The following is a 24,055-nucleotide window of genomic DNA, read 5'->3' as shown; positions in this document are numbered from 1 at the left end:
GAGTATGCCTGCCTCCAGCAGGCGTTGCAAGTGTCGTGCAATGCCCTGTTTGGCTCGGGCTGGGACTGGGTATTGCCTAATTCTAACTGGGCTGGCGGTGCTCAGCAGCTGCACCAGGGCAGGCGGCTGGTGGATGGCCAACCCTGGTGGATTGGTCTCTGCCCATACTCCAGGTATCTTGGTGAGTAGGGCATCAGGGACCCCTGCTCCTTCCTCCTTACCTCCTTGTACAACGGCAAGTAGGTATTCTTCAGACAGTGGGACAGTTATCTCCAAGCTGACCTCTGCCTCCTTGCCCTTGTTCCTCGAAGGGCTCTCCTCACGTCTGAAGGTAATGGTGGCCTGAAGCTTCTGCAACAAATCTCTCCCAAGCAGTGGGTAAGGGCAGTCTGGGATAACTAGGAAGGAGTGGGTGATGGTGCCTCGGCCCAAATTAGTAATTCTAGCGGTAGTCCATGGATAGGCTTCTGCTTTGCCAGTCGCCCCAACTATTTTGGTGGTTGCCTTCTGAATTTGCCCCTGAGGTTGTTTCAGGACTGAAAAAGTGGCTCCCGTGTCGACCAGGAAGTCTATTGGCTTACCTTCGACTGTTAAGGTGACCATGGGCTCCTGGGAGCCAACGGGAATGGAGCCCTGGCCCCGTCAGTCTAAGGTTTGGAGCAAGACTTCAGGGCCTTGTTTTTGTCCCTGATTGTCTGCCTTCACAGCCTTCAGCTTCGGGCAGTCTCGCTTCCAGTGTCCCTTCTCCTTGCAAAAGGCACATTGGTCCTTGTCTATGTCTGTTCGCCGTCCCTGGCCTTTTCGTTGTCCCCCTTTTCCTTTGGGAGGAGGCTTCTGAGCGGCAATCAAAATCTTGGCAACTTCCTTTGCTCTGCCAACCTCCGGATCATCCCTATTAACATACACTTTCTGTGCTATTTCCAATAACTTGCTCCTATTCTCTCCCTCAAACCCTTCTATCTTCTGAAGCTTTTTTCTGATATCTGATGCTGCCTGAGTCACAAAAGTTATATTCACTAGCCTTCTGTTCTCCTCTGCCTCCGGATCTAGAGGGGTATATATCCTGTAGGCCTCCATGAGTCTTTCTAGGAAGGCTGCTGGGGACTCCTCCCGCCCCTGGATGACCTCACCGACTTTACTAAAATTGGTCGGCTTTCTAGCTGCTGCCTTCAGCCCCCTGATTAGAGCCCGGCGATACTGAATGAGCGAATCTCTCCCCCCTGTGGTGTTGGGGTCCCAATTAGGAGGCTGGGAAGGGAGGATGCCCTCAATTTCCCTCCTTCCCGCCACGGTGTCCCTCTCCTCACCCAGGACTGCCTTTGCAGCCTCCCTAATAATCCTGTCTCTCTCCTCCGAAGTGAAAAGGGTCTGCAGAATCTGCTGGCAATCATCCCAGGTGGGTTGATGAGTTCTAAATATAGTTTCGAGGAGGGAGATTAGCCCTTGGGGTTTCTCAGAGAACGGGGGATTCTGATGTTTCCAATTATATAAATCACTGGTGGAAAAAGGGACATAGACAAATCGAGGAGGAGCTCGCGGTGGGGCGTCTGGTAGGGGCGGGGCCTCTCGGAGGGGTAAGATGGTAGGAGTCCCCGCCACAGGCAGAGGGGCGTATCCCTCTGACGAGGAGAAAGCAGCAGGGTTGGGCCCCACAGGCAGAGGGGCAGGTCCCTCTGAGGAGGACAAAGCCCCAGGGTTTCGCGCCACAGGCAGAGGGGCGTGTCCCTCTAATGAGGAGAAAACGGCAGGGTTTCGCCCCACAGGCAATATCCCCTCCCCGTAGAGTGCCCCTCCCCGGGTGTGTGACGGGCTCATGGAGTCACCAAGGTCCCAATGCAAGGAATCAGGTTCCTGTTTGCGTGGGTAAGGTGGAGGAGCATTCACGGGATCTGGATCGAGATTGTCCTCCTGCGGTTCTTGCAAAACAGGATAAAGCCTACGCTGACTCCGGGGCTGTCTCCGGGCGGCACCAGCAGCTCCGCCCCTCCCCTCCTCCCCCTTTTCTTTGTTCCCTCCGGCCAGGAGACAAACGGCTCGTCTGCCCCGCTGATTTCCTTTTAAAAATTTCCTAATATATCCAGGCCGCTCAGTAGCGATATCCACCCAGATATCTATGTACAGGTATTGGTCGGGGTGGGGGACTCTATAAACAGTAGCCCGGACGGCAAACAGGGTTGGAAGCTCAAAAGTTCCCTCCGTGGGCCATCCTACATTAAAGGAGGGCCATTCTAGTTGACTCAGGGTTCGGAGGAATTCAGGGTCCGGCGGCGAGCCACCATATCCTTGGGCTCGCCTCTGAAAATCAGAAAAATTTTTCAACAGGCAATCAAGCGGAGAATCGGGCACAGATTCTCGCTGACCCATCTGAGAGACCTTAGAGACCTCAGAGGCCAAACCAATACACAAAACAAGACAAACAAAGACCCGACACGCACAGGATGGTACGAACACACAGATTATCTGAGTCCCTAAACATACACACTTGCAGGCACACCAAGCATACTCGCAGCGCGGCGCAGCGCAAGGAAATAGAAACCTAACGGGACCGGTCCCAATCTAAGTCGTCAATACCAAATTTCAGAGAGCAGCGTCCTGCCTCTGACAATCCCTGGGTGGTCTTAGACAGCGTCCTGTCTCACACCACAGGGTCTTTTAACTCCCGAGGACAAACACTAAGAGGATCCCAACCAATTACTTACTCAGCTGAAGTCACCCATCCGGTCTCCGAGGAGGGATATCTCGGTGGGACCTCCAAATGTTAGATCCACCAACCACGAGAACAGGGATTCAAAGATGTTAATTTATTGGCCAAGTTTAACCTGCGCAGGGGTGATCCCTCCAGAGACACTGTGCCCACTGGGGGCTCGTCTGGGATTCGCGCCTAGCGCTTACAGCTAAGTCCTTATATACAGGTCATCAAGCAGGCCTTTTTTACACAGAGGCAGATTATTGGCTTACAGGGTCCACACGCGAGAAAAGGGTGGGGTCTGTCTCAACTGGAAGGGAAATTTTTGAAACTAAACAGATGGCAATCGACTTACAGGGTCTCTTCTAGGGTTTCAGGCTCCTTGGGGCTGAGGCCATTGTTCTTGTTCCCAACAACTATAAGGAATAATGAAAAGATAATGGGCATATTTTAAAAGATACTGAGCAGAGAGGGAAAAGTATATAAGCTCCTTCCTAGGCTATAAACACTCCCAGATAGGAACTGAATCTTTCCCTTTCCTTCTTTAGAAATGAGCTCAGGGCCCAAATAGGTGCTAAATAAGTGACTATTGAACTGAACTAGGCATTGTAGTCTTAAATTAACTAAACCAGGAGACCATTAGGTTGAGGTGGCTCTAATGCACTGGCAACCTGCATAAGCAAACCAAAATCCGAGCCTGCAAATTCTTCAAGGTCGTGAAATCAAAATGCTTAGGACAACTAATCATGAATAGCCAATGAGGCTTTATGATATAAGCAATCAAATAATTTCCTTTCTCTGCTCCCTACCTTTTCTATATAAGCTTTTCCCCTGGCTCCTCTCAAGGGGCATTTCTAATTCCTTCTGGCTCAGTACTGCCTGACTTCAATTAATATTTGCTCAAATAGACTCATAAAAAAATTTAATATGCCTCAGTTTATCTTTTAACAGTTTAATAGTTTTAAAAGCAGAAATATATGTTACACTTAAGATATTTACAGTCTAGTAGTAAAATTTATTAGCAGCAGAAATCTTAACATTGTATTCCAGGTAGTGCCAGGGTTTCTGAACTGCAGGTCATAATCTCAAGGAAGTATTCCAGAGAATTCCACAAGTACAGGAGAATGGAATTCAGGGCTGTGGGTCCGAATGAGCTCATGGTGAGTGAAGCTGTTTCAAATCTCTCAAATCAATACGTAGTCATGGCACCAACTTCACAAGGCTGGCACATCAAGGCTCTAGTGTGGGTGATGGGGATCTGGAGTTTCCGAAAGGACTTCTCCTAGAAAGGTCAAGTCTTTCAAAATCCACAGTTAGGTAAACATAGGAGAAAACCCTAAAGGAAATCTCTGAAAGGGTTAGGCATTCATACATGACGGCAATAGTGTAGGGGCTGAAATGGGAACAATGTGTAAATGGTCGACCCTAAATACTCCATTTTTGCATTGTATTAGAAAGGAAATGTCATGTGGGGAAGAACTTCCTTCATTCTAATAAGTCCCCAAAACACAGCAGCACACAGCAATGGTGGTTTATAGCATGTCACATCGTGCAAGTTTCTCATAGCAAATGCCACCAGAAAAAGACCAATGTGGGGAGGATACAAGTCTGTTTCACTTTTATTACTGGAGACAAGCTCAGGAATCAGTTAGACAACAGGGACTAGAAATAAAAAATTAACATATTTCCTATGGTTAAAATAAAATTAATGTTTAATAAGCGATAATTTAATAATTTTATTGTTATTATGGGAAACAAATTGTCCTTTTATGAATATACATTCTCTTAAAAATGTTTTTGTTTTGTTTTTGTTTTGACCCTCCCCAAGGATATGTTTATTCATTTTGGACAGAGGGGAAGGGGGAGAGAGACATGGATGTGAACGAGACGCATTGGTTGGTTGCCTCCCAGCAGGGGATCAAACCTGGACCTGGGTAGGTGTCCTGCTGCTCCAACCAACTGAGCCACCCAGTCAGGGACAAAAATACATTTTAGTGATAAACATATTATCTGATTTGATTTAGTATTTAAAGCCACATGATAAGAAAATCTCTGCTGGTAGTTGTAAGCATATGGTCACTTATGAGTTGTAATGTGTTTCTTTTTTATGATGCATGATTTACTTGATAGCACACTATAAATCCATTCAGGAATTACCAAGGAATTTTGATTTTGTACTTCATTGTCTGTTTTTTCTTAGATATGCTTGTATTACTCTTTGGCTGTAAATTAGACATTTGAGGAACAGGATCCTTTGCCTTATTTCATATAATTTTTATGTTTCATATTATTTTATTTCCATTTCCATTGGCATCCAACACAACTTAAAACACTATAAGCCAGCCCCGGCTGGTGTGGCTCTGTGGATTGAGCTCTGGCCTGTGAACCAAAAGGTTGATTCCTGGTTGGGGCACATGCCTGGGTTGCAGGCCAGGTCCCCAGTTGGGGGGATGCCAGAAACAACCACATATTGATGTTTCTCTCCTTCTCTTTATCCCTCCCTTCCCCTCCCTCTGAAAATAAATAAATAAAATCTTAAAAAAAAACACTATAAGCCTAAGAGTTGTTTATTATCACTGTATTATGGCCCTCTGTTCTGGGTTAAATGGAGCCTCTGAGAGATTTATACATTGAATCTCTAACTCTCAGTACCTCAGAATGTGTTGCGAACCGCCCTGCCTAGTTTCAGAAGCTGTAATCCCAACAAGCCTAAGGCTGAGTGACCCACCTTCAGACCATAAACCATTAAGGAGACAAAGCTTATCTCCCTGGAAGGAGCGCCACTTCTGCCCCTTTTACTTCACCCTGCCTGACCCCCAATGCTTGATCGGTTAGCCAATGACGGATAAGATTCCTCAAGGGAGGGATGACCTAAGACAGGCACGATCATGGAGAAGTCCCAGGGAAGTACTTGGCAGGGTATAGCAAAAGGGGGCGATGGACCCTGGCCCCTCAGCTTTGACGTAGCCTGAGTCCTCATTCTGTCTGTGAGAAGTCTCCTAATCTCTTGGCTGCCTTACTTCCCCTGCCTGACTTAAGCCTGTAACAATGACAGAGGGTGGTGCAGCCCTGTGCTGGAAAGGGCAGGTTCCCCAGGTGATCAGGCCTAAGAAAGAATATGTAAAATCCTGTGAAAATTGCTTTGCTAAGAATGCTCTCAATTAAATGATAAGGGTCCAAGCAGGAAATGAGTTTGTTTCCCAAAGTTTTGTAGCCCTTTAGCTAATAGAACCTGACTCAGAGCAGGCCCCCATAGTTCTTCGTACACTATCTATGGTTTGATCCTTAGAGCCTGACAAGGATTAATGAACTTTACCTGTATTCCGATACAAATTAAAACCCAATAAAAACCTGTCAAGGCAGGGGTTGGGGCGCTCTCCTCTTGAGAGAGTAGCCAGGCTGCTCTGAGGTGCTCTCCCCTTGAGGGAGTAGCCATGTCATCCCTTTTCCCCCACAGTACTCAGTACTCTGTGTGAATTCATCTCGTATCTCATCCATAACTCTGTGGACACTGTGGGCCAGTGCACACATCAAGAATGTAACTATATTTGGAGACAGGGTCCTTTAAAAGTTAGTTACAGTATTTTTCAGACTGTAAGATGCACCTTTTTTTACCACATCTTTTGCTTCAAAAAATTTTCCCCTATTTTCCTCCTCTAACACCTAGGTGCATTTTATGATGCAGACCCCAGATGCACCTGGGTTTTAGAGGAGGAAAATAGAGGGAAAAATTTTGAAGCAAAAAATATGGTGAAAAGTGCATCTTATAGTCCTAAAAATACAGCAAGTTAAAATGAAATCTCCAAGGTGATTTCAATCTCCAATCCAGTACAATTTTTCTTTTCTTATAAGAAAAGAAAATTAGGACACAGTCACACACAGAAGGAAGACCATGTGAAGACACAGGGAAACAGACTTGTACAAGCCAAGAAGAGAGACCTCTGGAAAAAAAAAATCGAAACTGCTGACAACTTGATCTTAGACGACCAGCCTGCAGAATTATGAGAAAAAAAAATTCTGCTGTTTAAACTCTCCAGTCTGTGGTACTTTGTTATGGCAACCCTATAAAAATAAAACAGCCTCTATATAAAATGCTATTACAGCATATTTTATCTTGTCTCTTCTATTTGCTATTAACTTGACCCTCTATGGCCAGGTATCTGTTCTTCTGCAGTCTCATCTATGTCGCTTTCTCCTTGTCACCAGTCTTCAGGCATGGTGGCTTTCTTCCCACTTCTTTTCCTCAAACATCCAAGCTCTTGCCCACCCCAGGCCTTTGTGCACACATGAGCCATATTCTCAGAGTCCCCAAACATATCCGCTTGTCCCCACCCTTGGGCATACTCTTCCTTCAACCTGGATTGATTTTTCTCACCATTGTCCAGTTACCCAAGTTGTCCCTATTCTTCAAGGCTCCCCACTCAGGAAGCCATCTTTAGAGCCCACAGTTGAACACTTAACTGTTTTCACTTTGCATTTCATGTGTTCATTTTGTATTTTTGTGCATTTGTATTTGGTCTAACTCCTGAAGGTGGAGAGCACATTACATTCATTCTATATCCTCAACAAGCTAATAGGGTTAACCAGGTACCCAAGCTAATGGCTATCCAAGTTTTATTGACTAAGGTATAAATATAATACTTTCTGGGCACAATAATTGAAAATATATTCTCAACATTTTAATTTTTTAAGACTCTATTTATTTATTTTTACGGAAAGGGGAGGGGAGGGAGAGAGAAAGGGAGTGAAACATCAATTGGTTTCCTCTTGAACAGACCTCAAGCAGGGACCAAACCCTCAACCCAAGCATATGCCCGGACTGGGAGTCAAACTGGTGACCTTTTGCTTTATAGGACAATGCCCAACCAACTAAGCCACACAAGTCAGGGTTATTCTCAGCATTTTAGATGTAGAAATACCTTTGGGATTACCTGATTCAAATCTCTAGTTAACAAATGAAAACAAAATCTAAAGTCAATGAAACATGAAAATGTGTTTTCTGTATTTAAACCAGAATAAAGGTTAATATTTAATCACGTCCTCATCTACACGTACCATTAAAACACCGTGCCCCCCTAATTGTGTATTTTATCAACACACCCCTTTGCTTCAGTTCCTCCTATAGTTCCCATCAGGCATCTGTTAAGTATCTGGTGTCAGGCTCTGCAATTAGGACCAAGACCAGCTCTGCCTTCGGGAAATCTGTAGATATAGAAGCTGGAGTCTGCACTGATTTCACCTTCCTGATGCCTAGTTACGTGCCAGTTTTCTCAGGAACACTGAAGCATATGTACACACATAAAATAAAGCCCCGTCTTGATTGATTCAGTTAGTAAAAACAACAACCTGCCTCACTACAACCCCTCTATCCATATGCTATAAGTTGTGCCACATTTAGTGGAAACTATGTTGAGTATATAAATGTATTTAACTTTTATATAAATGCATTTAACTTTTATATAACTTTTATATAAGTTATGTATTATATAACTTTTGTAATTAGGGGTATTAACTTCCTAATTCAAGAAGCCCTCTCTGGATCTTACATGTCAATCCTTCACGTGATGACTTAAATAAAAGTTTATTATGGACTGGAAATGTTCTTAACCAGCTTTTAGTCATCTCAGTATTTCTTTTCAGCCACTGCAGGGTAGATGCAGAGATGAGAGAAAACTTATTAAACACTGGAAAAGTGACAAAGAAGAGTCAAGGAATCTCCTCTCCAGGAAATCCTTATGAACATTTTAAGAAGCTGTTCTGAAACTGTGTAGTATTAGTTTACACTGACCCACTTGTGTGGTTCACAGAAAATAGACAGGGGGCTGAGACAATGGTAGCTCTGAAGACGAGTTATCACCCTTACACCTGAGTTCCTGGGGCCCCTGCCCTGTAGAGGGCCTTGCTTACGGAATCCTTGGGATTACAAGGTAATTCCCACCGTAACCTGTGCCTCAGGTGCCCTGTCGTGCCCTGATACCCAGGACCTCAGAAGTCTGTGCCTTACCAATCCTGAGTCTACTGCTAGGGCCTTGAAGGCACTTGTCTGGGTCACCTTCCTAAGGGTAGAACCTATCACCAATAGCACATTCTTAGGCCCAAGGACAGCGAACGCATAGCTTGGGGCATCAGGAGGGATGGAACTTCCATGTGCCACTTGGGATGTCCCCAGCTCCAAGGAAGAAGAAGGCCCTTGAGGTGTGGGATGGAGCTGGGAGTGGATAGAAAAGGGTGGCCTGCAGCCCCCATTTACTCTTTTGCCCAGATCCCAAAAGATTAGGGGTAGATTGCTCAAAACCCTTATAAAAGAAGCTGTATCATAAAGACGTCTCATGTTTCATGCTGTGTGACTCTACATGACTAACTCCCCATGGGGCTGTTGCAAGCAGGTGACCATTGTGTCAGAGTGTCTGCCTAGGGAAGGGCATCTTGACATTCACCTGCTTTGGTACCTCATCACTGGTAGAGGTGGAAAGGAGACTGTCTGGCATGGAAGCACTTCAGATATGGGTTTTGGTCTTAAGGGTTCAAAGTTGTACATTGATCTTCATTACCTACTAAGCCCTGCCCAACAAGCACAAATCCAAACAGCTGGAAACAATTTTTGTGTAGTAGAATGTGTTTATATGTTTGTTTTCTTATTTTTTTAGATTCAAGGTTTAGAATTTTTTAGCTTTTAACATTTTTCTAAAATATATTTTATTAATTATGCTATTACAGTTGTCCCATTTCCCCCCTTCATTCCCCTCCATGCTGCACACCCCCTCCCTCCTACATTTCCCTCCTTTAGTTCATGTCCATGTGTCATAAGTTCTTTAGCTTCTACATTTCCATACTATGCTTGCCCTACCCCTGTCTATTTTCTCCCTACCATCTATGCTACTTATTCTCTGTACATTTTCCCCCTCTCTCCTCCTCCCAATCCCTTGTTGCTAACCCTCCATGTGATCTCCATTTCTGTGGTTCTGTTCCTATGCTAGTTGTTTGCTTGGTTTGCTTTTGTTTTAGGTGTGGTTGTCAATAACTGTGAGTTTGCTGTCTTTTTACTGTTCATACTGTTCATATTTTTTATCTTCTTTTTCTTAGATAAATCCCTTTAACATTTCAGATAATAAGGGCTTGGTGAGGATGAACTCCTTGAACTTGACCTTATCTGAGAAGCACTTTATCTGCCCTTCCATTCTAAATGAAAGCTTTGCTGGATAGAGCAATCTTGAATGTGGGTCCTTGCATTTCATGAGTTGGAATACTTCTTTTTAGCCCTTTCTTGCCTGTAAGGTCTCTTTTAAGAAATCAGCTGACAGTCTGATGGGAACTCCTTTGTAGGTGACTGTCCTCTTATCTCTTGCTGCTTCTAGAATTCTCTCCATTTTAGTCTTGGCTAATGTAATTATGATTTGCCTTGGTGTGTTCCTTCTTGGGTCCACCTTCTCGGGGACTCTCTGAGCTTCCTGGATTTCCTGGAAGTCTATTTCCTTTGCCAGATTGGGGAAGTTCTCCTTTATTATTTGTTCAAATAAGTTTTCTACTTGTTGCTCTTCCTCTTCCCCTTCTGGTACCTCTATAATTTGGATGTTGAAACATTTAAAGATGTCCTGGAGATTCCTAAGCCTCTCCTCAGTTTTTTTTTTTTGAATTCTTGTTTCTTTATTCTTTTCTGTTTGGTTGGTTTTTTTTTTTCCTTCTGGTCCACTCCATTGATTTGAGCCCAAGTTTTCTTTTCATCACTATTGGTTTTGTGCACATTTTCCTTCATTTTACTTAATGTAGCCTTCATTTTTTCGTCTAATTTGCAACCAAAATCAACCAGTTCTGTGAGCATCCTGATTACCAGCATTTTAAACTATGCATCTGATAGGTTGGCTATCTCTTGATCGCTTAAAAGTACTGGCTCTGGGACTTTGATTTGTTCTTGTGTTTGAGCCATAATTTTTTGGTCTGGTCACGCCTGTTACATATGAAGGGCAGAGCCTTAGGTGCTCACCAGGGCAGGGCAACACAGTTGCTGGGTTGTGATGCTGTATGTGGGGGCGGGGTCAGAAAGGGAATAATGGCACTTGCTCTGCTGTCTCTCAGATATCAGTCCCCCCTGCCACTTCCCACAAACAAATTGGGCCCTTCTGGTGCTGGTTCCTGGGTGGGTGGGTTTGTGTACATTCTAGGACCCTGTGGGTCTCTCCATTGAACTCTCCTATGAGGCTGGGAGTATCTCCCACTATCTCAGCCCCCACAAGTGTTTTCAATCAGTGCTTTTAGGCTTTATTTCCCCGTCACTGGGGCCCTGGGTTGTGTGGTCTGTCTCACTGCCTGTTTTCATCTGGTTTATCTGCACCCAAATGTGTGTCTGGGGTCAGCCAACCACCTTGTGCGCCTCACTAGGTCTGCTTGTGGCCTTCCTGTGTCCAAGGTCTGCCAGCCACCTCTTTTTCCTGCTGTGACCCCTCTCAGCTGGCCACCGACTCTACCCCTCTTACCAGTCTGGATAAATGGTTGTTGGACTTCCATACAGTTCAATTTTCTGTCTGTTGGTTGTTTTTTTGTTTCTAAATGTTTGTTGTCCTTAATTTTGGTTATGCAAGGAGGCACAGTGTGTCCACCTATGCCTCCATCTTGGCCAGAAGTCCAAGGTTTAGAATTTAAATTAGATGTTTAAACCCTCACTTTCAAAATGAATTTAAATCTTGGCCAAGATACTTATTCTGCTATACTTGGGAGTAGCATGCAATTTTAACCCTTGCAGGAGGCTTATTAATTGTCCCAGCAAGTAAAACAATTTAAATATTAAATTTTATAATTCTTATTAAACTATTATTATTATTATTATTATTTTCAAATACCAGTCTATTTTTGCTTTCCATCAAAAGATAGTTCTGCTGCTGTCTTTTCCCTCATTTCCTTCCCTCCAATGACTCTGCATACAAGTGGCTAGAGTGCGCATGCTAATGAGTTGCCCAGGCAGTTAAGGATCCTAATCCCAGATCATAAAGACCCTGAGAAGGACCTCAGCTGCCATCTATAAGTTTTTATTTAAAAGCAAAATAAACGTGGAATTAATTCAGCACAAAGCAAGCACAGTGAAGGGAGAAAAATTAAGTGTCAATTCAAAATACTTAAGTGTGCCCCTACCCTTCCTGAGCTCATAACTTCTGCACATGCTTAATAGGTCATAGCATAGTTAATGCTTCTTTCTAGGGACAGCTTCCTAAAACCCCTTAAATCCAGTTATCACAGATGATCAGGGAATCGAAACATGGGGGCTACTCCCTATTTTCTCTAATTGGAGTGGGTAATTCTTCCCTAACAACAATTCCATCCAGATGCTCAGCTTGGTTCAGAATATGGAAATCTGTAGTGAGGGGATTTACTAGGGATACTGAACAAAGAAAGCCATCATTATCCGTGGTCAGGGAAAAGTATTATAATTAGTGTTAATATCCTCCTGCTGAGCTTCCTGACATCCACATTTTGATCTCCGTCCTTGGGCTTTCCCAGGATCTGATGTCCTGGCTACTTATAAGCAAGGGTCAGGGCACTGATATGGGCAAATGAGAAGGAGAGGCTGGTGTGCTATCCAGAGCAAAAGAGTTAGCTTTAAAATGCCACCTACACTGACTTGCTGGAAGGAGAGCTCTATACAAATGTGCTCAGCAAGTGTAAGTCGAATGTATTCAGTTTACAATCCCATAATAACAGGTAGTAATTGAATAAAAAGATGAGAAGAATTTGTGGAACATTGTTTCCCGACATTTGAATTGCCAGCAAGGCTCATCTACGAATGAACCTGAAACACTTGGATACCTATTAAGGTCTGAGATTTCTCAACAATGCATTTACACTCCGAGGGAGATTAGGCACAAGTCAGTGATTAATAAATCTCTTTTGACGATGTCACTGACAAGAAGAGGTGCAGGTGGGCCAGCCTCTGGATTCCTTTTTTTCCTCACCCCCTGAAGTCAGTGCCCTGATGGGCTGGCTGTTATGAAAGCCAAATAAATACCCCAAAAGACAGGCTAGGGAAGAGAAACCTGATACTCAAGCCCCACATGGAAAGCAGGAGTAAAAAAGAAAGGTCCTAGAAAACCATACATTTAAGGGAACCAGCACACACTGTCTTTTAATAATTGACAGATTTAACCCATCTAGCCGAATCCCTCCACACGAGATTTTCTGAGTACTGGGCACTTTGCCAGTCATATACTTTGTGTCGCATTTGACATGTGTGGCTCATGGTCAGAGGCAGGCTTAGAGAGAAGCCATGCCAGCAGTTACCTGGGAGGGCCAATCTGAGCAGAGAAAAGGAAATCTCTCCCTACATCCTTTCTCCTTCTCCTGAAGTTTAAAAATGACTATGATTCGTGACACTGTCAAAACTGTCTGAAATTTCTAGTGACAGGATTCAGCACATACTACCCCCAAATATGGCACATTGCCATACTGAATATTTTAAGCTGAAGGAGTTTGAGAAAACAGCAGAAGCAGGACGGACACTCTGACTGCCTCCCCCAATTCTCCCCTGAAACAAGTCATAAAACCCTCAGAAGAGAGAAGCCTCCTTATATCCAGAGGAGGGGAGCATCCTTATTTTCGAAGACAAACAGTCACGGAAGAAGAATCCAAACAGTCCTTGCTAAATTTCCTCCAGTTTACTATGCCTACCTCACACTCTTTGCCTCATCAAATTTCTATTCAATTACCTACTTTTCATCAAATCTAACATAAAAATGCTCAGGGTTAACCATTTCTTCAGGTCCTTATTTTTTAATGAAGAATCCTGTGTCATATAAATAAATGTATATGTTTTTCTCCTGTTACTCTATCTTTGCCAGTTTAATTTCCAGACCCAACCAGAGATCCTAAGAGGGTCAAAAAACAAACAAACAAACAAAAAAACGTTTTTCCTTGCCTACAAGGAAAACACGCAAAGAAAACAGGACACCTTAGTCAATATGTGTGATATTCACTTTTCAAGCTCTTTGCTCAGCTAACCTCACTATAACTGATATTAATGAAATCAACTCACTTGATCACTATTTATGTGTGCTCTCAACTGTTTTAGGTTATAAAAATTTAAAGGTTAAGATAAGCAAGATCCTTTCCTATTCTTATAGGGCTTACATACTGGGAAGAGAGAAAAGAAAGTGAACAAGTCACTTCTGCTTATGGTAAGTATTAGGAATAAAGTAAAACAATAATATAAAAGAGATTGACTGGGCGGAGCATTTAAGATTGATTGACATTTAACCAATAATCCACCCATCTGTCAGTAAATATATATCAGGTGCTTAATCGGTTAGCTTTTATAGCAGAACAAACCACTCCAAACTTAGTGACTTAAAACAATCAACATTTCTTTAGTTTATATTCCTTTGGGTGACCTTTTGGTTTGAGTCCAGCTGGACAATTCTTTTGGACTCAGCTAGACTCACTCATGCATTTTTGATCTGATACTGGTCACCTAGGCTTTGTCCCTAATACTTTTGGGGCTTGACTGGTTGTCAGTTAGGGTGATAAGACTGACCAGGCCTGTGTCTCTCCAGCAGGGCAACCCAAGTTCATTCACATGGAGGCTCTGCAAGGTCCAAGAAGGAGTGCAGAAGTATGCAAGGCCTTTTGGAGTCCTACCCCACAACTAACATTATGTAGCTTCTGCCACGTCATGTGGCAAAGCAATTCCCAAGGCCAGGAGCTGCGAGCTCATATTACAGAGAGCAAGGATAAAGAGCAGAGAAGAATTACTATGTTTTTGCAACCTAACATAGGTGCTAGGGGTAACCTAAGCAACTGAGAATATAGTGGTGAACAAAACAGGCATGACCCCTGTCTTCTTGGAGCTTACAGTCTGTATACCTAGGATCTGTGCTACCGCTCCAAGAGAATGGATACAGAATGGTTGTTTACCTGTGGGACCTGAATGTTGAGTTCATTAATTGGTACTTGGCACCTGAGACAGAGGATTCTGCCTGCTCAACATGGGACCTATTAACACGCCTTATTGTGAATAGAACTAATTACTAAAATTGGATTCTAACCAAGCCATACTACATTGCTTCTCTACAGAATGAGTGCCAATCCTATTGAGCAAAGAACAACCACAACTCTGTCAAAATCTTATTTTCTTTTAAGACAAAGTCATTTGTGCGTTTGTTCATTGCCTCAGACTCCCGATTGCATCTGGTGCCCCTGGACCGAAATTATTTGGCCAGAAGGCAACCTTCGCCACCATGGCTTTCTCCTGAAAAAAAAAATGGCTTCCAACCAACATGCGGCAAGCTGAGGGCCAGGAAGCCCAGCCAAGGCCTGTTGGTTGTCCACCTTCCAGATGTCAAAGCTCAGAGACAGAAGGTGATTGTCTCCAAATGGCCTCATCCTTTGGCACGGCAGGGGAGCTGCCATGTGGTAGACACGGCAAGCCCTACTCTGCCAAGGCCATGCAGAACCCGCCATGGGGCCAAAATTCGGAAGAGAAGTTTGTCAAATGCTGGCAGAGAAGCTGAGCAGAGCTTTTCGTGCACCTTGTCTCAATTTGTCTTCCTGGAAAATGGGGCTGCTATTGCTTTAATTCTTATTCCCAGCTTTTTCAGAATACATGCCATTATGTGGCTGTTCACATTATTACTGTCAATCAATAAACTTTTATGAAGCACCATATTCAGGTTAGAAGAATAAATAAGACCCAGTCCTTGTCCTCAAGATACTTGATGGCTTGTAGAAGGGTACAATCAAGTTTCTTAAAGATTGGACTGCGGTTATAAAATGGTTTTATTTAGTGTCATATGGAGAAAGCAGACTCTTAAAACAAAAACATGGATGTTGCTAATTTTAATGTGAATGTTTTCTATAACTTAAAAGGAAAGAGCTTTTTTGAACTGCATGTATTAATGTTGCTATTGTGATCTTTTTATGCCAACGTTTTTCAGCCAGTGGGTTAAAAGTTTTGGAAGATCCCAAGTGTGCAGAGTTATGCCTTCAGAACCAAAAGAGGGGAAGGTTTTGTGCTAAGAAATGGAAATCTCATGGCTAAGAAAGGTTTTATTCATCCTCTATGAGAGACTGGAGAAACAAAGCAGGCCAGTATCTGGTACTTCCCCCTGTACTGTATTGGGGACACATTCTACAGTTCCCCTTTCACGTCCTCGTTTGGGCTCTTTTCTCCACTCTCTCCCTGTATATCCAGGTTCTCGCTTTACTATTAAACTCAGCTGAGAAAATCCTTTTCCTTGAAGCCATTCCTGAGCAATCGGGAAGCCTTGGGTCATGTTGCCTGGCAGCCAGATCTCTCCAGAAGTTCTATGGCATTTATCTAAAACTTTTGGTGGCGTTTTCAGTTTGTTTCATCCACAGTGCCTAAAACAATGCCAGATCATAATAGATCCTTAGTAAATGTTTGTCAAAACTGAAAGGAAGGAGAATGAAGAGAGGAGATAAGAAAAAGAGAAAAATCACAGAGAGACAGAAACTGAGAGAGAATGAACCAAGCAGTCTGTGGGAGAAAAGAACCAGCGTTGTCACAAAAGAACAACAGAAGAAGTGAACTATTTTTAGGGCAATGCCTAATCCCATCTCTAGTCACTTTGCCTTCATAAGTGAGATTTGAGATCTGGCCATGGAAGAAGGAGCTTCAGCTTTTCCCTTTTGTTCTGAAATTTGTGGTGACCTAGAGATTGAAGCCCACAGGAGATGCCACTGACACGAGAGAATCCAGCTTAAACCATTGCAAACCGAACAGCAAGGCCTACAAGTACCCCAGTCTATTTCCAAACAGTACCTGAGCGTGTTAATTTCAAAATAATAATAATGCAGATCCTCAATTGCCGCACCATATCCTCGGACTCATAAAACTTGGTGATTTCAGATCACCCCCAGAGGCAGCTCAGGAAGGGGATGGAGGGGACACTGCATTATAAAAGCTAAGAATCTCTCCCATTTCATCCCCTTATCAGCTCTTTTTCACTTTCTTTGAACAATAGCACACTACAAAATAGCTGCTAGGGTCACAGGAAAAAGGAAGTGGCAACCTCATCCAATACACAAGAGAATTGTCATCCAAGTGACCCCAGGCCTTGCTGCTCTGTTACTCATTAAATCACTGTTTCTACTTCTGCTCACATTAGATGAAGTCTGTACGCCCTTGATGGCGCTTGCCAGGTGCCAAAGGCCTTTCTGTCTTGTCTTGCCATGATCTGCAAAAATCGCATCCTGGTTTAGTGGACAGAGCTTGTGGTGCTGTTTTCATTTTACAGATGGAGAACTGAGAGGCTGAGAGGCTACATGACTGGCCCAAAGTCAAGCAAGCAAGTGAGTGAGACAAGACCCAGGACCCAGTACCTTCAGGACACATTTTCTGAAGCTCTGTGTTCTATTCACCCTTCCCTCCCAAACACCCTCTCCCTCACCTCACTCCCTCAGTGCCCTGCAATTACCTCCATCACAGGGTTTCAGTTTCCAGTCTGTCTGTCAGGCAGACTCTGCCTTACTCGTCCTGGTTTTATTCCCAGCTCATGGCACAGCACCTGCCTCATAAAAAGCCTTCGTTAAATATTTGCTGAGCTACACTGTAACAAACCTGAGACTCTGACTTCAAAATCAGATTCATTTCTGATTAAAAGTGCAATTCATGGGCTGCAAAAACACCTACATATTCATTGACTTCAAATATAATAACAAATATTAAAAAATAGACTAACCTCATGACCCAGAGATAATTTTAAGTTATATTTCTATTTCCTTCAGCTTTCCTTCGCATGAATATATGTATTTTATAAATTGAAATGATAAAAAACTTAATACTGAATTGTAAAATTTCTTTCTTATTATCACATTTTAGGAAACATTCATTTCTAACGGTTCTTGGCATTTTTATTCCAATATTTAAATATATTCCAATATTATAATACTCAAATACATAGTACCTGAATTTACTTAACCTTTCTTACTCTTTATTATTAAGGTTGTTTCTGACTTTTTAATTATTATTTACAATTCTAAGATGAACATAGTTGCAAATGAATTTCTGTTCAAGTTTATGACTACTTTAGGATAAAGTTCTAAAAGTACAAATACTTTTCAAAAGCTCTTTATCAATTATTGTTAAATTAATTCATTTTCAGAAAGAGCATAGGTTGAGGTTCTACAAAGAGACATCAGGCAATTAGAAATAAAATGCTGAGAGAACAATTAGGAGTTCTCTACCAAAAAACCAAATTGAATAGGGAAACCAAGGTCTATCAACGGTTTGCCCAAAGTTATACAGCTGTTGGGTTAACACCTTTGAAAGAAAATCAACAAAAAGGATGAGGGAACATTGTTAAGGGTTTGGTAGAGTCACAACACACAAAGGGAATCAGTTTAAAACACTGGCCATGCCCAGCAACCAAGGGCAGTTTCTTCCACAATACTCCCCATTCCCACCTGTACACCCCACTGATGCCACTGGGTCCTTCTCTGCCCTTGACTGACTCTCGAGGGAGTCAGTCCTGATATCTCCACTCTGACTCCTGGCCGGACTGTCAGTCGGCAAACCTTTCAAGTCAAAAAACCCTAACTAAGCTGAGTGGTGACCAAGAGAAAGAGAGACCCTGCCTCCCATGGAGTTCATACGCTGATGCCAGAAAACAAACTGTTAAACAGTTTAGTTACTAATAAATGACATGAATAAAATAAATAGGATAAGATATATGAGTGTGTGATAGGGCAAGCTGCTGAATCTGGAGTGGTCAAGGATGACTTTTCTGAGGTGGTCCTTGAGTTAAGACCCAGATGATCCAAATGATGACAAGGAACAGCCTGAAGTGAACCCCCAGCTTGTGGGGTCCGTGCCATTGTGGATGATATATATATATATATATATCATATATATATATATATATATGAGACAAATTCACATGGACAACTGGGTCCTGTGGAGGAAAAGGGACAGCACAGCCACTCTCCCTTTACTTCACCACACAGGGCACTCCTCAGAGCACCTCGGCAACTCTTTTAAGAGGAGAGCACCCTGACCCTTGCCTTGACAAGCTTTTATTGCTTTTCTGGGCACATTTCATGACGGTCCACATTTACTATGCACAGGTTCACTTCAGGTGGTTACCTTTTACAGAAAACAAAGGAGATGCTGCCACTAATCACATCACAGAAGAAGGATATTTGCAAATGCAAAGGGAAAAGTGGTGAACTGGTTACAGTCATCCTTGGAAGGTTTAGCATAGGTTTTAGGAAGTTACTTTAAAGATACGCAGTAAACATTTGCTGTCCCAATTCAGGGTGAGGGAGTTTTAGCAAAAAGCAAGTCTCGAAGAGGCCTAAATACAATGTAGGCCTGATTCTCCACGGGAGAATCTATCCGTGGGCATGGGTCCTGTGTGGGCCCACGCCACGTGGAACGGTCTCCTGTAACGGCCAATGAAAGATGTGAAAGAAAGCAGTCTAATCCAACAAGGCAGGAGCAAATGGCCCGGCTAAGGGACAGAGAAAATCAGCCCAGGTGGCACGGGGGAGAGGTGGGCAGAGGATCTGTCATGTAGGGCTTTGAAGGCCATAGTGGGGACCTTGGATTTTATTCTGCTTGCAACAGAAAGCCACTGGAAGGCTTTAAGCCCAGGAAGTATGTGCTGTGGTTTCTGCTTTTGGCAGTTGAGATCACCTGTGGGGAGAAAGTAGATACCGAAGACAGGGAGTCCGAGAGCCGAGCCCCGGGGAGTCTGCAATGAGTTTCTGTTCGGGAGGAAAAGGGAGTAAAGGAGACTGCCAGGTGCCCCATTTGGGTAGGAGGAGAAGCAAGACAGTGTGGTTTTCCAGAAAGAGGAGAAATTGTTTAAAGAGGACGAGTATCCTTTTTAACCAATGCTGTGCCACCCAGAGAGGGGCCCACGCAGCATTGTTTTCTGTCCCCACATGATTTAAAGGGAGACTTTCACAATGACCAGAGCCCTTGATGTCCTGCCAGTGGAAGAAGAGGATGTCTTCAAAGTCCTCGCAGCAGGAACCCACGCACGCGGCACCAGCCTCAACTTCCAAAGGAAGGATTACTTCTATAGAAGGAAAAGTGATGGCATCTACATCATAAATCTGAAGAGAACCTGGGACATGCTTCTGCTGGCAGCCTGTGCCATTGCTGCTATTGAAAACCCATCCACTGCCAGTGTCATATCATCCAGGGATACTGGCCAGCGAACTATGCTGAGGTTTGCTGCTGCCCCTGCAGCCACTCCTGTTGCTGGCCAGGTCACTACTGGAACCTTCACTAACCAGATCCAGGCAGTCTTCCGGGGGGCCAAGACATCTGGTGATTACCAATCCCAGGGCTAACCACCAGCCTCTCATGGAGCTGGCTAAAGTTAGCCTGCCTACCATCGCTCTGTGTAACACAGACTCTCCTCTGCCCTGTGTGGACATTGGCATCCCTTGCAACAACAGGGGGGCTCATTGAATGTGTCTGATATGGTGGACACTGGCCAGGGAACTTCTGACCATGTGTGGCACCATCTGCCATGAGCAGTCATGGGAGGTCATGCCTGATCTCTGCTTCTACAGAGATCCTGAAGAGGTTGGGAAGGAAGAGCAGGCCTCTGCTGAAGAGGCTGTGGTGTGACCAAGGAGGGATTTCAAGGTCAATGGACTGCTCCAGCTTCCAAGTTCACTGCTGCTCCGCCTGAGGTCACTGACTGGTCTGAAGGCAGAGGTTCCCTCTGTCCCTGTTCAGCAGTTTCCTCCTGAAGCCTGGGATCCTCAGCTTCACTGGAGACTGGTCTGCAGCCCCCTCTGTGCAGGCCGCTGAATGGTAGGAACAGCTGCAGTGAGCAACAACCAACCACTGAGGGGTCTCAAGCTGTTCTTCCAGAAACTCAAACAAAATGGAAAGAAGATTAATGGAAAATAAACAGTTTCTAAATAAACAAATAAATAAATAAATGATAAAAAGGAAGAGTATGACCAATAGTATCCACTGCAGCTGAGAAGATGGGCAAGGTAAGGACACAGGCCACTGGCTTTGACGGAATGTGGATCATTAATGACTTCGGAAAGAGAGTTCAGTGAAGTGGCTGATGTGAAAACCCTGAAGGGAGTGGACTGAGGAGAGAAGGGGAAGTAGGAAAGTAGAGATAATAAGTAGAGCTAACTCTTTCAAAGAGTTTTATAGTGAAGAACAGCAGACAAATGAAGCATGGGTCAAGGGAGGCGTTGGAGCAGTGCTGGCCAATAGAACTTTTCTGCACTGATGGGGAAGTTCTGTAATGCTATTGGGCACTTGGAAAGTGGCTGATGAACTGAGGAGCTAAATTTTCCATTTTAATTAATTTAATTAATGTAAATAGTTACACAAAACTAATGGCTAGTGTTTGGGCAACACTATTTGTATTCATTGTTCCTTTAAGGAGTGATATTGAAACACACATGCATGCCAGTAGAAATTATTATCCACATGAACTCAAATGGGTACCTGGGTAACTCTGGATTCTGGGTAGCATCTCTGACATCACCACCACCACGTCCTTAATCTCTTAGTGTTTGACTCCTAGCTTGTCTTTTACAACAAGAAAAAAAAATCCATCCCTAATTGTCAATTCCATGAACCACTATAGCTCCAAGTGAGTCCCTTTGACCTCTATGTGACTCAGTCTGTCCATCTAGGATTTAGCTTTGAAATGAGAATAACTTAGTTCATGTTGGGAAACATCCTGCCTGGTTTCAAAAGCTGCAACACCCCCTGGCTAAGGTTGAATAAAAAGGCCTCGGGACCATATGCCACTAAGGAGACGAAGCTTCTCTTCCCACTAGGGGCGCTGCCTCTGCTCCCTTTACTTCACCCTGTGTGGTCCCAGGCAGATGACTGTTTAGCCTATGACAGGTAAGATTCTTCAGGGGAGGGGTGTCATAAAACAGACATGGTCTTGAAGGAGCCATCAGGGAAGGACTTGGGGGACGATAGAAAAAGAGGGCAATGGACTCTCATGCCTCGGCTTTGATGTAGCCAGAGTCCTCATTCTGTCTGTAAAAAGTCTCCTTATCTCTTGGCTGCTTAACTTACCCCACTGGATTTAAGCCTAAAACAATGGCAGAGGGCGGTGCAGCCCTGGGCAGGAACGGGTGGTTCCCTGGGGCGATCAGGCCTAAGAAAGAATGTAGAAACCCCTGTGAAACTTGCTTTGCTAAGAATGCCCTCAATTTTCTGATAAGGGTCCAAGCATAAAATGAGTTTGTTTCCCAAAGTTTTATGGCCCTTTAGCTATCTGACCCTGACTCAGAATAAACCCTCATAGTTCTTTGAATGTTATCTACTTTTTGGTCATTACTGTCTGACAATGAGTGACAAGCTTTATTTGTATTCCTGTGCAAACTGAACCCAATAAAAGCCCAGTGAGGAACAGGCTCAAGGCCCTTCTCCTCTGAGAGATCAGCCACCTTTCCTCTTCAAGCAGATCACATCTTGGTAGACTTATTCTCATCCACAATGGCCAGGGGTGCTCTGCTAGACAGAGGTCCCCACAAGTTCCCATTTTCTAAGAAAAAGACAGATAAAGTCCTTGATGGATCTAGTTAGAATGGCAGTATGATAGACAACTAATAAGCACAGGCTTGTTTGGATATAGCAAGCCATAAAGATTCGGCTCCCAGCTCTATTATGTATTAGCTGCAAAATGGTACATGAATTACATGAACTTCGTAGTTTCTACATCTGTAAAATGAGGATGATAAGAGTCTAGAGTATGGTGAGGCTCAAATGAGATCATCTGGGCACAGTGCTTGCCTACATATGGTAGGCATTCAATAAATGTTACCTATTACTATTGACATAAGGCATTAGGCCAGACCCAGAGTAGCATCATGTCCCAGTCTAGTGCTGGTTTAAAAATCTAATGCCTCTGTGAATTTGTTTATCCTCTGAAAAGCAGGTGTGTTGCCACCCTTCAAGGCCAGGCAGGTTCATGGCATTTGTGCAGGTGAAAAAATACTCATGGAGACATTGGGATGTCTGGCATGCCTTTATTCATGGGTAGGCAAGCCACACACTGCAAGCTGCATGTCTAGCTGCATGTCTTATGTCATGGCCCTTGCTCCCCAGCATGGCACCCATTGTGGCACCTGTCTCCTTGTGTGTCTTTCATTATCATCATCCCCAGCAGGGAGTCCCTACCTATTTAAGTACTAGTGGGAAACAACGATGGAAAACTGCCAGAACATTACATAACATAATATAATTCTGCGCATGTGAGCTCACTTCATGTTTGGGAACAGTTTATCAGACCCAGTCTCAAGGCTGCGAGAGCACTAGTTATCAGGCCCCGCCAAGGCTGTGGGAACACTGCTTCCCTTAGTTACCCAGACACCTGGGTGAGGAAGCCAAACTGCCTCCACTCACCCTACAGTAGGTAAAAAGCTTACATGACACCAGGATAGCTCAATTTCCTAAACCAGGGACCCAGGATTAGCAAAGAAATTCTCTAACTTTCAACACGTGGCTCCTTTCTGGAAGTGGGTGCAAAGAAAGGCAGGTTTGGAGGACTTCTCCAATAAACATCACCCACTGCATGAGCTGTTATTTTTCCCAGACCCTTATCTCTCAGGGCTGCCCACTTAATCCAAGAGACTTACTGATAGTTCTGAGCCCAGCTGCCAGGCCAGCAGTCATCTGTCTAGAACTTCAAATGAATGCCCCCAGATTCGCCTACTTTCACCTCATAGTGCTGCAAGATAAGTCTCCCCTGGCTCCCGATAAAGGCTTTGAAGAACATCTTGTCTGTTAACAAACAGCTTTTGATTGTGCCTGAGTTTGATCTTCATTTCGTCCTTATACATCAGACCCCTTTAAATGGGTTCTTTCACACTCTTCAGATTAGCCTAAAGGAAACCCCAGGAAACAATGAGACAATTGTCCCTGGGTGTGGGGAGTGGGCTGTCAAAAGACCGAGTCTCCCGCAGGGCTGTAAGTGGAAGGAAGGGTTGGTGATGTTGCAGCACTAGTGGAAAGTAAATTAAGCAAGCTTCAAAAGCCTACATAGTATGGAAAAGCAGAAACACAGCACATAGCCCTCTGGCCTAGGAGAACAATCTTCCTTTACTTTCAGAGAAAGCTCGTTTTCCTCAGACACAGGCAGCTTCTTCCTGGGAAAACCCAGGGTCATCATCAGTGTCCAGAACATCAGAGCTAACCTCCCACTGGCAGAACAAGAAAACAGCCAGTGCGATTTGGAGGAGTGGAAAATACACAACCCCCAAACTGATGTGTTTCTGAATTATTATTTTGTTGAAACATTTTTGCATTGGGATAAGTGGCATTCCCTGACCTAAAGGGACTGTGGCTACCTCTCCCACCCTAGCGGCTAGTGCACAGCCCAAGCTGGCTCATTAGAATCTATCCCTTCAGACAGTAGTTGG

The 24,055-nt window shown here is 43.9% G+C and overlaps 1 pseudogene; it reads left to right on the top strand.

Annotated features, from left to right (window-relative positions):
• The first annotated feature begins 19,597 nt into the window (after window positions 1-19,597).
• Window positions 19,598-20,463, top strand: LOC118975624 (40S ribosomal protein SA-like; annotated as a pseudogene).
• The last annotated feature ends 3,592 nt before the right edge of the window (window positions 20,464-24,055 follow it).

Source organism: Sturnira hondurensis, unplaced genomic scaffold (genome assembly GCF_014824575.4).
Source record: "Sturnira hondurensis isolate 20B ecotype Veracruz unplaced genomic scaffold, ASM1482457v3 Scaffold0000256, whole genome shotgun sequence".
Lineage (NCBI taxonomy): Eukaryota > Metazoa > Chordata > Mammalia > Chiroptera > Phyllostomidae > Sturnira > Sturnira hondurensis.
Note: the sequence above shows the minus strand (reverse complement) of the source record. Positions and strands in the feature narration are given on the sequence as shown.